Source organism: Columba livia, chromosome 24, assembly GCF_036013475.1.
Source record: "Columba livia isolate bColLiv1 breed racing homer chromosome 24, bColLiv1.pat.W.v2, whole genome shotgun sequence".
Classification (NCBI taxonomy): Eukaryota; Metazoa; Chordata; class Aves; order Columbiformes; family Columbidae; genus Columba; species Columba livia.
In genome coordinates this window covers 4448910-4463006 of record NC_088625.1, presented here as the reverse complement: position 1 = coordinate 4463006, position 14097 = coordinate 4448910, and the positions used below count along the sequence as shown (strand labels likewise).

General features: G+C 46.9%; 1 protein-coding gene across 16 annotated transcripts in view; it reads left to right on the top strand.

The window, feature by feature from the left end:
- B3GAT1 (beta-1,3-glucuronyltransferase 1) overlaps positions 1–14097 on the top strand; it is a 96231-nt gene that overhangs the window by 52010 nt on the left and 30124 nt on the right. For 9 of the 16 annotated variants that reach the window (XM_065040508.1, XM_065040517.1, XM_065040514.1 and 6 more), the window contains 2 exons: positions 2518–2668; positions 3855–4048. The exons of 5 other annotated variants lie outside the window; for them this stretch is intronic. The gene's annotated coding sequence lies outside the window, so the exon portion shown is untranslated. The remainder of the gene's footprint in view (positions 1–2517; positions 2669–3854; positions 4049–14097) is intronic. 2 more of the 16 variants (XM_065040504.1, XM_065040505.1) reach the window with 2 other exon arrangements.

Sequence of the window (14097 nt, the reverse complement as noted above, 5' to 3'; positions counted from 1 at the left end):
TACTCTGGAGTAAGGAGGGGAGCAAATGTATCGCCACCACATCCAGGGTGCACCCCTCGCTGGAATTCACTCTGTCACCATTGCCGGGGCTTGGTTCTAGTAGCAAAGGGCTTTGCGCTTAATTCAGACATGTTAATTTGCTATTCTTGCTGTTGCACAGAAGGAGTGCGCTGCGCAGCAGGTGGTCCGTGCAGCTCAGGTGGGTGGCTAAGGGTGCAAGTTCCAGCTCATCCCTCCTGCCGAAGGTGGGATTGTGTGGGAAGAGAGGGAAGCAGCAGCAGCTTCGTGCGTCTCCACCAGAGGACTGGAAACATAAACACTGCGTAATTCGGTTAAGTGGGAAGAGAAGGCAAACTCATCATAATAGCTCAAAATAAGAAGCTCAAAACCAACAGCCACCCTGAAAACAACAAATAACAGCTGCTTTTTGCGGGAGGAGCAACAGCCAATTTTCCTTCTCATAAAAGAGAGCAATGATGGGTGTCTCTGCGAGCGTGCTGCAGCTGCAGCTGTCTCTCCAAGCACAGCTCTAACCGAATTTCTGGAACAATATGATAAATTATATCTGCATAATCAGAAGAATTCAGGATCCTAACCGAGGCAAACCGCTAACAGGCAATAAAGCCAGGGCACCAACACGCTCACCCCATAACGGTACCTTTATATTTGCACAAGTGCACTGCTTCTGGAAATATTTTGGGTTGAGTATAATGCATTTGTGCATTCTTTGAGTAATGGGTTTTGAGCTGTTGAAATGAAAGTCAGGGGAACGTACGCTACTCCTCTCCTGTCTCCTCTTGCCTGAGAGCACTCCACTGTTCCCAGCTACATCACTGTCACTTCAGACCAGCTTGCTGAACTATGATTCATAATATTGGGTTCTCATCTGCATCACCTGTGTGGTTGGTTTTCTCATTTGTTCCTGGAATTACATTATTTTCCCAGAATCCCAGCGTGCTTCTTTCTCTCCCGCACCCCTTGTCCCCCGTAGCGAGTGTCACATCTTCATGGTTGTGGGCAGAGGGAAAACCTTGGGAATGCACACTGCAAAGGTCAAAAAGAAGTAAAATGCTGGGAAACTGTTTCTTTCAAGTGCACTTTGTTGGATGAAGTTATGAGTATAGAAATAACTACGTTGCTGTCGTACAGAACTGTGACGCAGATCCATGCTTGCTCAGAATGAACTTGAAGACACACGGTGAATGGCACAGGACCAAAGACAGATTTAAACTTTGCTTTCAGAGGTGAAATTCCTCCTTTTCCAAAGTAGGATCTTGGCATTTCTCAGAGTACGTAGCGACTTGGTGTATGTCCTAGAGGGGAAACACTTCACCAGTCCTATGGCCAACCTCAGGTGTTCCATGGTTCTGTTATTCATCCCAGGAAATTCGTGTTATGGAGCAAAGACAGAAGCCACCAGTCCTGTCACATTGTCATCCAACAATACACTCCACGTAGCAGGAAGCGAAAGACACTCCGGCACCCAAGGAAATAACTGCTGCCTATCCACGATGTCTTTGATCTAAACTGCTGTGTGTTGTTGCTGCAGTCGGATCGCTGGTACTTCTCCCCGCCTCAGCGTCTTATTGTTTCATCAAACATTGCAGGAGTCGTGAAGTATCTTTTTTCCCTTCACAGATCTTAATTTTCTAGCACTGCACAAGTATATGAGTATTTCAGCTTTCCATTCAAATTAAAAACATAAATAGTTACATAGATCAACTGGTTACAGATAGAGCGTGCTTCAGGTTAAGTTTCTATAATTGCTGGAGTTGAAAGGCAGAGGAAAAAACCTCCTAGTGTTTGTTTTGTCTTTAATCATGCCTTTACAAAGTCAGTTTTGCGACTCCCTGGGGTTTAGCTGGATTTTTTTGCATATCTAAGAGAAGCGGTGTTTCCTTCCCCCTTCTCTGTCCATTATTTGTCTATTCCTTTGTGTCAGGTCCAGCTTTAAGTTATGAGCATTCTCTGGGCTGTGGTGATAATTATATTTATCCCTCAGAGATGGTTTTCATTGGGCTTGCAAACACGACAGGGCCTGTGAGATCTGCGTCTTTGCCCCTCTGATAGCTTTTGAACCATTTGCAGATTTCAAACAAATTTCTCCAGAGTGTGTCAGTCTCAAGGAGGAATTATTTTTATTACCCAGAGGGACTGGCAGAATCCTATAGTTCTATAGGCTTTACAAACATAGGTGGCCAGAGACTCTTAGTCTCACTACTGGGGGCTGCACTGTAAAGCCACCCTTATTAGAAACCAGGTTCTATGTGGGACATGTTGCAGATGTCCCAAGAACAGGGAAAGCTGCTTTGTGAATGTGCATCTCACTAAGCAACAGCGCCTAAACCTCAATCCATTTCCCTAGGAAATTCAGCATTCTCTGGTTCCATTGCTCACACAGTGACCTGAGTGTTAATAAGCGTATACATTTAGCTTTTATCTTTATATGGTTTTGTTTTGACTGTTGAAACAATATCACTGGTATCTATTACATTAATTGTTTTCTCCTGCCCCAAGAAAGGAGCATCTGAAGACTGGAAGTGGTATAGATGCCGCTGTGTTTCAGCTAGAGAAGGTGATGTCCAAGAAACACAACCCGTGTCTGGCATTTTGGAAAGCGCTGAACGCTCTGCTCCCTTCCCTTCCTGGAGACAGAGATGCTTCTTGGGTGCGTGATTCGAGTTAACTTAATGATTTAGTGTCTTCCACATCTAAATGAGCTGGTACAGCGCACCCTCTGGGAGCAGCACGATGACCTCATGTCTGGAAGAGCACAGTGCACCCTGTTCGCCGCTTCCAGCAAGAACAATGCACTTTCTGGATGTTTGGAGGTTTGATTTTCAGTGGTGCTCTGTACCGAGCATCTTCCTTTAAGAAAAAGATGCACAGAGCCTCAGATGTCCAGTTTTCAAGGGATCAGGAGTGTCCCAGTTTCCTGTGTGAGAAAAGGGTATAAAACAATTCCATTTAAATACTCTGTTTCTTTCAAATGTGCATCTAAACCTCTCTGAAAAATGCTGGAGCCTTGTTTAATCAGGTCTCTCCTTCACCGCACTTCAGTGAACTCTGAGGGCAGACAAAAGGCCTCTTGCAGTGTGAGTTGGGAAGGGACCTGCACCCTTCCCCCCACCAGCCTTGCAACACAAGGACAGTCATTGCTCTTCCCTGTCAAAAGCTCTAATTCCTAATTTAGAAGGTAATTCTAGTGCAAATTAGTGCGCCTCACAGATAGAATTAGAGTCTGTGTGATGATTTGGAAAATACAATCAATTTACTCCAATTGTTTGTACATGTCAGATCTCTCCAATAATGAAGAATTTACTCCTCGTGCATGAATACAAACAATGAGCTATTAGCCATGCGAGATGAGAGAGTCTGTCAGAAACAACAATCCCAAGATGCGATGTGCGACATTTGAACGTTTCAAGATGTTGCCCTGTGTGGAAGACAGACTGGATCTTCAGCCATTTCCAAGAGCTAGGAACTGTTTCTCAATACCTGCACATCAGCTGAGAGGGTGTCCGGTGCTCCTACCTCTTTTAGAGCCCTTACAGACTGTCCCTTTGTTCTGCATCCATCCAGGGCTCATTAGAGGGTAAATGGAGAGTGACTGTTGATCTAATCCTTAATTTCTGGTCTTTTCATAGTCTGATCTAAACAGCTTTTTCGGAAGCAAACAATATGCATATTTCATGAAATTCATTTCAATATCTGTTTAATGGTGAACGCTCTCTGTGAGGCTGAGATGCTTACTGCTCCTTGTGAACGAGTTGAGCTAATGAAAAGGGAAACTGAGAAACTGGTAATTAATTTCTGTGCGCTGAGCCTTCTTGCTCCTCTCTCTCTTCCACCAGGAACTGGTTCATTTGCCAAAGTCAAATGACAGGCAACCTTCCTCCTCTTTAGAGACACGGATGAGGAGTTTTGGCTGTGCCAGAGAAAAGCCATTTCCAGGAGAAGGTTCCATTTAATCCCCATGATGCTCCAGCCCGTGCTGGCTTCTGAGGCTGGAGCCCAGGATGCAGGGATCACCTCTCTGCTCATCCAGGTGGGAGATTCTTGTGCCTGTGAATTACTGAGGCGTGCAGATGTTTAAGCATATGTATCGTATCGCCGGGGCAGCCTTAATGCGGTGGGAAATGTATGAGATGGTAAAACCTACATTATCTGGGATTTAGGATGTTTGCTTTGCAGAACAAGGGATTAGAGGATAGAAAGCTGAAATGACCATCTGTCTGCAGAAAAAGGATCCTGTGAATTAAAATTTCCATGGCCATTTTCCCTAATCTTCTTGACTTTATTTGGTATCTTCTATTAGAGCTGATGTCCTTGTGTCCCAAACAGTACCATAGTTCACTTACCACACGTGGACGTTTTCTTCTACTTGCGTCTTTCTACAAGGAGTTGCAAGGTATCTGCAGAAAGCATTTACTTATCTCTTGCTCTTGGAGTTTCCCATTGTTTGCAGCCCTATATAGTCTTAGTGCTTCCAGCACCTTCTGTCTCCAAAGACTGACAGCTGTGAGCGTGCACCTGGGTTTTGTGTTGCTTCTGCATTTAGTATTGAAATGCAATTGCCTCTGGGGTGGAATGACTCACGCTGTTGAACCGTATCACCGCACAATAGTTTAGATCAGCAAGTAAGTAGCAGTACTGTGTGCTTATATACTAGCGCTGTCAATTTTTGCGATGTGATTGTGGATCTTGCGGTATTTGATGTTTCTCTGTAGGGTCCCGGTTCCTGAAACCATAGGAAGCTCGAGCTTTTGTTTTTAAATAAGCTTCTAGGCCTTGTGGCTATGGAGGAGAAATCTGAAAGTATATTGAAAGTGTAGCCTACAGATTCAGAGTCCAGAAAGCTGAAAGCCCCAAGCTTATTAATTTTAAATCTCATTATTTTTAAGAGCAAATTATGTTTCCCTTAAAGTAGCAGAGACGAAATACCTGCAAAGAGCCCGTAGATCCTTGGCTCTGTAGCGGAACTGTGCACTGTAAATTGCAGAGGCCTCTGCTCACCTAGCATGACTGATACAGAGATGCTTAGAGTCTGAATGCAATAAAGTTCTTTGTTTTGTCAAGTCTTTCCTTGCCCTCGTTCTTTGGCAGGTGTAGTTCTGAGGGCAGAGCTTGCCTGTGGGAGCCTGATTCTGAGTATCTTCAGCCAGATGAAGAGGTTGCTGAGCACTCATCAGCGCTGGCTAAATGGTTTGTAGTTGTGCTGGCATTAGCACGAGCCCTCCAGAGGCTCACAGGTATCTTCAGAGCGAAACACAAAATAGATTGGGGTTCTCACCCTTGGGCAAGATGTCTTGTGGCATTGGAGCTTGAGGGGGTTTTTGCTGCACTGTGTGTTTTCCTGTTTTCTAACTTACGCACAAGCCAGCGCCGCCACTTAGCATTTCCTTGTTTACAGCAAGGTGAGTCGTATTTACAGTGCTGGGGAATTTGTCAGGAGCTGCATTCTGCTCGTCATCTGTTTTTTCCCCATTTCACAAAGCAATTAGCAGGCGGAGCCTGTGAATAACAAAATGTGCTGGAAGGGGCTGTTCACCCGACTGTGCTGAACGGAACTGCTGCCTGTCAGTTGCTGCAAGCGCCTGACAGCTCTGACACCAGGGTACAACCCAGGGCCTGTAAACAGAGACGCCCTGGACTGGAAAATCAGCAGAGGAGGAAGAGATGCACATGAAATAGCGGCTGGACTTCAGGGTGCTTGAGGAGACTGTCTTGGGGCAAATAGCGTAGCACTTGGTCCTTCCTCTTTCCATATAAGCTGAGTTGGCCATGCAGACTTTTAGCAGTGTCCTGAGCTGTTCGTGTCTTAGAAAGAAAGAACAGGAGAAAAAACTTCTTTTGTGCTTATTTCTGTTTCCTCAGATGTGGCCTGGGCTGACATAGTGTGTGTGACTGGCTTGTTTTTAAAAGATGCGGAACAATGGAGTAGTGTTTCATCGGCATTTAAAAATAAACTGTCTACAAATACAAGTTAATATTTTACTTCTGTTGCATGGGACACTTTGCTGCTGGTGGAGTTATTGTACTGAGTCTGGATGCCGGATTCAATTGGGGAAGTGTGAAGCAGAGGGATTTTAGTCTGCTTTAAGTGCAAGTGTCTGTGCAAACATGGAGCTGCTACAGACTTTTCCTTTATTCAGATGTTAGATGTCTTGCTCTAAGTGTGGACTTGGTATCTCCAAAACTCAACCTCTCCTCTGTGTGCGTGGCTTGGGGGTGATGAGATTACCCCTGTTGTTTTGGAAAAGGAGCACAGGAAGGCTTTTTGAGCCGCAAGACTGAAATATGTGTATGTCCTTTGTCCAGAGCTGTGCAAGTCTCAGAAAAACAGGTTAGAGCAGTGCCTGGCAACCGGGAGGCTTGGGTTTCGTTACCAGCCTGCCCTGGGAACTTGAGCACACTGCAAATTTAAACCTCACATCTCTCACTTTGCTTTACAGAGTTAGGTCTGGCTGATGAAATGAATTTTTTGCAAAACACTCAGGCCCTGTTCTAAACCAGAAAATGCTGTCTCTCCAGGCTGAGGGACCAGAAGGGAGAGGAGAGGAGAGGAGAGGAGAGGAGAGGAGAGGAGAGGAGAGGAGAGGAGAGGAGAGGAGAGGAGAGGAGAGGAGAGGAGAGGAGAGGAGAGGAGAGGAGAGGAGAGGAGAGGAGAGGAGAGGAGAGGAGAGGAGAGGAGAGGAGAGGAGAGGAGAGGAGAGGAGAGGAGAGGAGAGGAGAGGAGAGGAGAGGACATGGACTGCTGAACTGTCACAAGTAATAAAAACATAGCATGGTGTCTCGGTGCTCCAGGTTGCAGGGCTGAAGCGAAGCATCGTGACCAACCAAGCCTCCGAGTCCTGCCGTTTTGATTCTTTGTCTTAGGCAGGTATTTAACAGCTGCATTTATTGGAATAGAGATGGGAGGAGAAACTGGGCAGCATCAAACACAGTGTTAAACTGAGTGCATGCAGTCCCAAGTTTATTTAGTTCCAGGGACACTTTGGGCCGGTTTGAAAACATCTTCTGTGCAAGTGGAGCCCTGTGGCCCAAGGAAGAGTCCGACTCCCGTTCCTGTCTCTGCCATTACGCTTGTTGCAGCAGCTGTGCTAAAGGGCTTTGAGATTCAGCAACAAAGTGGTTATTTAGAAGTGAGATGTTTGTCGTTTTCATAATAGTGCGTTCCTTTGAAACGATGGGCTCGGCGCCTTGGCAGAGGATGCCGCTGGATCTGAATCCCGCACGTCCGCAGGCACCGCGGACATCAGTGCTCCGTGTGCCAGACACGGCCCAACTTGCAAAGCTCAGATCTGTATTCCTGCAGGAAGGCCACACGTTTGCTCGTCTGTCCTCGAGTCCAAATGCCGTTCCTTTTCCTGCCCGTGTGTATGTCATCAGTGTACGCTCTGAATGAGATTGCTCTGAGTCTCAGTGATCCTGCAAGCACACACAATTTAGGTTTCTGTCTCCCTTTAGGTTTCAGTTAGGACTTGAGCTATTTTCTTCTTGGAAGGACTTGGCCAGTCCCTCACCTGGAGTGCAGTGTATGCACGGATGGAGGAAGACTTGAGCTCAGTTTTGGCAGGTCTGCTTTGGGAGATTTGTTGCTCTCTTTCTAGATGGGAACAAATAGCTGGGAGACAAGGGAGGGAAGAGGAAAGGAGCATGAATAATGAGCAAGTGTTAGATATCTGATTATGAAAAGGCTTTTTGATAAGTTGGTAGCCATTTAAACAGCATTCTTAATAAAATACATTCACTCAGAAAGACCAGTTCAATTCTGTTCTGTACGTGGATTTGCAGTATCTGAGATGGATGAGATCTCTCCTCTGCTTTCAGAAGAAACAATTCATTTACAGGGTGAGGCTGTCAGACCTGCGTGAACACTGCCCAACCTGGCAGCTCTGCAGAATAGGCTCTTGTTTGGTTTGTATTTCTAGCTTCTTCCTGCAGCCCTGCTTGAGCCACAAGCTTTGTTCTGAGGAGTATCAGACGGTCAAAAGACTGTCCCTGCTCTCGCCTGCCAGCCAGTCCTGACTGATGCTTTTCTTCACTGCTTGCTAAGCTAATGAGGTGATCAAAGAGAGAGGTGGAAGGATCCACTACATCAGAGATCTTTCCTGGCATTGCCAGAATGCCAGAGCTCAACCTGATCTAACTCGTGGCATCATTTTTTACCAGGAGAGACCAAACACCAAGACCTTGGCATCTGCTGTCTGTAGATTAATGTTGCTGTTCCACTGGAGCCTATGGCTTAGAAATGATGACCTGGTGAGAGGCACACCAAAATAGTGCATGGAAAGGTCACGATAACGATTACAGGAGAGTAGTAAAAGCAATTAAATATTCACAGTAGCTTATTCCTTTGTAAGGGTGAAGATAATCCCATTTTAGACGGGAGCAGAAGTCATGCTATAGGAAGATGATGATTGTATTTGATGTGGCAGGTGATGGACTCCCTGACTTTAGCAGGGTGAGTGTCCTTTTCGTCTCTGTTCAGTCACTCCATGGCTTTGACATCTCATTCTGCTGCTGCAATGCCTCTCCATTGCTGGGCTGGTTCTACTGGGTTGGGAACATTCCGAACAGCAGAGGCTTTATTGACCACTTTTCAGACTTGTTCCTTCATCTCTGCTACCCTCTGCTACGCAAAGGCAACATTCTGCTGCCAAGGTGGTGGTATAACTGAAATTTAAGGCCTGTGTGTGTGTGCAAAACCCTGTGGTGTTCGAAATGCAAGTAGAAACACAGTCATCTTCAATCTGTTTTTTGCATGATTCACTTCTGGGCCTTGAGAAGAAAACGCGTATCCCATGCCAATAGGTAAATGTTGCAGCACTTAGTGGTGCATCCACAGTATTTTCAGTTCAGGATGGATAGCAAAGCATTGGGTGAGTGTGTGTGCACATCCCATCAGCTTTATCAATGACAGTGTTGTTGCTGTTGAAACGGGTGAGGCAGTGGGCTCAGAGTGACGTACCTGGCATGTTTGGAGTTGGTGGCAGAGCTGGAAACAGGACCCTGGTTCTCAGTCCTCTGCTAATCACAGCACTGGAGGTGAAATGAAAGACTTCTCCAAGCTCCTGCTGGTGCCCCAAGCTGGGAGTCACGTCTCCTGGAGCAGAGAGAGGGATGGAGGGGTGTCAGTGCTATCTGGGGCTGCAGAAGCTCCTCCTGCCGCTCGTCCAAGGTGCTGTGGGGATGTTGGCTGCTCTTGCTGAGTTGGGGAGACTGGAATAACGCTCTGCTATTAACCCCAGACTGCTTTCCTTTAGTTCTCTGATTCCATCAGGAAGCAATGCGCTTTGCTCCCTTTTTGTTGTCGGTGGCGGTGGGACGTTTTGTTTAACAGCAATTTCGCCTTTGTTGCCAAAGCTGCAAGAAGGGCTGGGCCGAGGGAGGAAGTGTAATTAAAGTTTGCTCAGACAAAGGCGTTTGGCGACGAGATGCAGTGTTGCTGAATCCACAAGGGGCACAATTAACTGATAAGAGTAAACTAATTGTTATTCATATTAAATTAGGGCACAGGTGATTTGGAAAATCTATAGACACTCCCATATGCTTTGCGATTTTGCATTGCAGATTATGGTTTTATAAGGCCCTTCTGGGATTCGGATTATAGAGGCAAAGTGTGGAGCTGTATCTAAACTGAACATACTCTTTCCTGATTAACTACATGATAAAAACATAAATGTGCACATCAGAGGATTTATCTCTGTGTTTGCATACTAAGTTTTCTTTTCCAGGCATGAACACAACAGTTTTTTATAGATCCAAGTGATCCCATTGAGTGGCAGCTGGGTAAACCCAGACAGGGTGATGTGATTCCCATGTGGTCATGTAATAGTTTGGAGACAGAGGTTAATAGCAGGGAATCGGCATATGGCAGGGACAGGAGATGCTGAGATATTTGCTGCTGTTTCTGTGCTGTTGTGGTCTGTGAATATTTGCAGGTAAGAGGCAGCGGGGCCATGCACACCCTGGCAGGATGAGCAAAAAGGTGCAGTTCACCTGCAGAGCTTTTGGAGCAACTCTGCATCAGGCTCTGCTGGTTTAAAAGAGCTCTGAAATGAATATTTATAAACGGGACACGGAAAAAAGAGTCTAAATTGCTTGTGTGATCTTGGGACGTGCGAGATATTATGATTATTTATGCGCTTCTATGTCTCGCTCTAGCAGTTCATTGTGTTGCAATCCCAGAGTGTCACAAGCGGCTCTTAACGGAGGTTCTTTCCCAGTAAGATCCAGAACTGCCTGGCAATGCAGTGGTAGAAAATGAGGGGATGTCAGAGCACGTGCCTACAGCACAGCTGAAGTATTAAGGCAGAGAGAAACACCAGCTTTTGGCTTGGGCTTGCTGGTAAGTCTCCTGAACACTAAAAAATAAACGAAAAAGCAGCCTGTGACTTCTGTGATCTGTAAATCCAACACACCGGGAGACCCAGCAATAATTCCAGTCGTGCGTGTATGTTCTTGCTTCCTGACCTCAAGCTGTGGCACCCAGAGCAAAGACAAGAGCTTCCGACCTGTATGATGCGTGTGTGGAGGGTTTAGAAACAGAGCTTAATTACAAAGCAATGTGGAGAGAGCTGGATCGCTGTTTATGTTTGTTTGCTAAGAGGATCCTTCCCAATAAATTAAAATCCCTTTGAGAACAGTTTGGATGTATGTGATTTAGCACTGTCTGGGTTGCTCTAGTCTCTGAACAATCTCTGCCTTGGATTCTGGCCAGGATAATGATCAGAGAAAGGCTGTAGCTGGACAAAGAGTCTAGGAGTTATTGAATCACTCCTGCCAACTCCCAGCAATGTGTTAAACCATTTTCTTTTAGGTATTCTCCTGAGTTAGTTTTGCCTATGATGGGTCTTTAGCCCATGAAGAGTTTCTTCCAAGATGTTAAGAAGCGCCACTGTCCAAGGGGAGCTCCATGCAGAGCGTGACTGTCCTGGCGTGGGCTCAGAACTGCAGCAGAGAAGAAGGGTTTGACGTTAGGCTGACGTGAAATCCCAGTGGTAAAACGCCAGCCTGGGGTTTAACTTGTTCCCTGATTGGAAGGGGAGAGCACCACCTGCTGATACATCACCATGGCTTTTCTTTTGATCTCCATCTCCCCAGCGCTTGCTCTGACCCACTCCTGTGTTTTGCGGGTATCTGTGAAGCAGCTTGAGGGCACATTGAATCCAGGATGGTCACAGGGTTGAGCTGGGTGATGAGGAACCATCTCCGATAGCCTGCGTAGATGAAACCCGTGAGATAGACTTTTTGAGTAGAACATCAGGACATTTTGGATGGGAAGACAGCTTTTATTGTTGCTTACTGTACCTTTGCTAGAAGAAAAAGAAACCTTGGCTTCAGAGTAGCTTTGTCACAGGATTATCCGCCAGTTTCCCCCCCACTGAAGCCCAACAGACTAAAAGGCTGGTAATTGCTCTCTGTAGCACAGCAACAAGGGCAATAGCAGCATGTGCTGGAGACGCGCCGTGCAAATAGCAGAATGTGTTGCTCCACTCCATAAGAAGCTTTTGCTCTGCTGGAAAACCTGTTGGCCTCTGTTTGGCCCTTGGAGAATAATAACTGGCCTAGCGGGTGCTTGCTGGAGGGGCTTTTTGCCCAGTGTGCACATGTCAACCAACACTGCCAGCCAAGTTAGATGGGACTCGTGGACCACATCAGCCCTTGGGTTGCTCCAGCTGATCCGCTGTGTCTGTGCACTGTGCGTGTGTGTGCACGGCTGAAACATACCCTGCTATTTGCTGAATATTTGCCCTCGCGCTCTTCCCTTTGCCCTGCGCTACCTCGGCTAATGAGGTTGTTTAGTCAGAGAGGCATCGCTCGTGCTCGTGCCTGCCTGCAGAGTGGTTCCAAGCAGAGATCCTCCTGACGGGGACAGATGGCGAGCTGCAAGCTGCGGGAACAGGGGGAAAAGAAGCCGCAGCTCTCCCCCCTCCTAGAAAAATCCTGGGGGGTGTGTGTCTGCCCCAGCTCTGCCGCTGCCCGCGTCTGGAGTCGGGGAGGGGGAGATGGTCAAAGAGTGAACCCCTGCATGGCTGGGGCGAGCAGAGAGTGTCTAGTTTAGGTTTTCTTGTGTTCCAGTCCTGTGGTAACAAACCTTACATAAACCTAGCCAGAAGCACAGCATTAATATTTAAAAAATGACATTTAAGGTATTGGATGTATGCTCCATACTCCAGAAGAATATCTATGTGTGCATGCGCGTGCACACTTGGGGCTTTGTTTTCCTTTTATAGTGGATTGGTGTGTGTGTGTATATTTTACTCGGGGTGTTTTGTGCTATAATAAGAAAGGGGAGGGAGTGGGAAAATACTGCTCTGTTTATATACACTGCTGTCAACAGCGATGCTGCGTGTTTCAGATTCACATCCTCTGTGAAGCACCCTGGATTCCAGGCAAACAACACCTCTCCCCCTTTTATCCCAAAATCCTTTGGGAGGGTCGCCTGAGCCTCTCCTCCCGTATTCTGTGCCTGGTGAGCCTGCCCTCTCCTGGAATTCGGCTCTGGCGAATGGGGCACACTGTACCCAGCACACAAGTGAGTCGATATGCTAAGGTTCAAAGGGGCAACCTTGGAAATGTCAGAGCAGCGCCTCTGCACTGTTGTTCTGCTGCTCTGATCACAGAAAGCAGCTCTGAGCGCGTCAGGCTGTAATTTTCAGTTGGGGCGGCAGGGGAGGGACACGGCGATGCCTCTCTGCATGTGTCTATATCCCTCCTGAGCTTTTTTGACACTTCTCCCAATGTCTTTCACCTTTGCGAGTCTTTGGAGATGCTGATGCAGGGCTGAGCCTGAAATGTTACTGCTCACCCATAATTTTTATAAATCTCAGGTGTAGCACATCTCCTTTCCCTCCTCCCTGATTTTTTATGTGTCTAGGTTTTGTGGCAGGAGCGTTTTTACAGCTCTTCTCCCTTGTTTTCTCCTCTCTTACCCAGCTCTGAAATAGTCAGTGGATGTGCCCTTTCTTATCCCTTGATATGGGCCTCTAGGGACAGTTCCTTCCCATCTATCTCTTGAATGCCATAACAGCAGGTAGCCTGGGACATGCTGGAAAAGCAATGGGTCTGAAGCCGCCCTTTTGATATAAGCGGACATTATGCATTTTTAATAGACATAGAGTTCAGTAAAATCCTTAGTAGTAGCTGAATTGGCACAAAATTCCCAGGCAAGTAGTCTTCAGAGCTGATCTCTCCCTAGGTACCTTGCGGAAAATGAGACCAAGGACAAAAAAGGCCACGTTCCCTTTGATTGCAAGAACTGCCTTGTTTTGCAGAGGAGGTGGCTGAGCAGAAGCTAGTGTGTCTTAACGCTTGTTAATTTGTGGGTAGTGTTTTCACTTCCAAACTACATAACAGACATCTCTGCTCCCAGGTATCCCTCGAGACCCACAGATTAAAACTGGGGTCTGGATGCTATGGGTTCAAAATGAAAAGCCTGATGAAAGTGGTGAGGTTTGCTCCACGATATATGGGCCACAGCTCCCTGAGTACTGAAACTTTTCACAGTAACTGGAAGGCTGTGGTTCTTATTTTGTTGTTCCTTTTTTGGTAAAGTGGATCTGTCTGTACCTCCAGGTTACCATGGCACTGTAACCTTACCAGATCTGGAAGAGAGGGAGTAACAGGGAGTAGCTGTGGCTGTGGGTCTGTGCATGTCCACTGTGGGACACGTAACCAGGAGGGGATGGTGGCACGTGGAGGGGGTTGATCTGCTGGGAATCAGGCGAGCAGGACATGTGAAAGGTGACTCCAACCTCGAGGCTGACTTTTGGCTCACGTTAAACGGTCCAGCTGTGAGCGAGGCATTCAGAGACGTACGTACTGTGGTGTTCAGCCATCTCGGAGAAATCTGCTGCTGAGCATGAGTCAGCCCTGCCTGGGTTAACCATTAAAGGGCAGTATCAGGAGATAAGATCCTCGCTCTGCTCCCCAGCCCCTTTGAGTCCTGCGTCCTCCAGCTGGTCCCCATGAGGAAGGCGAGTATCCCTGGGGTCCTGCTGCATTGTTAGAGGTCACAGAAGTGTCCTGTCTGCCCACTGGGCTTAGTGCAATTGTCCCCAGATCAAGGGCAGCCCCAGTCACATCCAG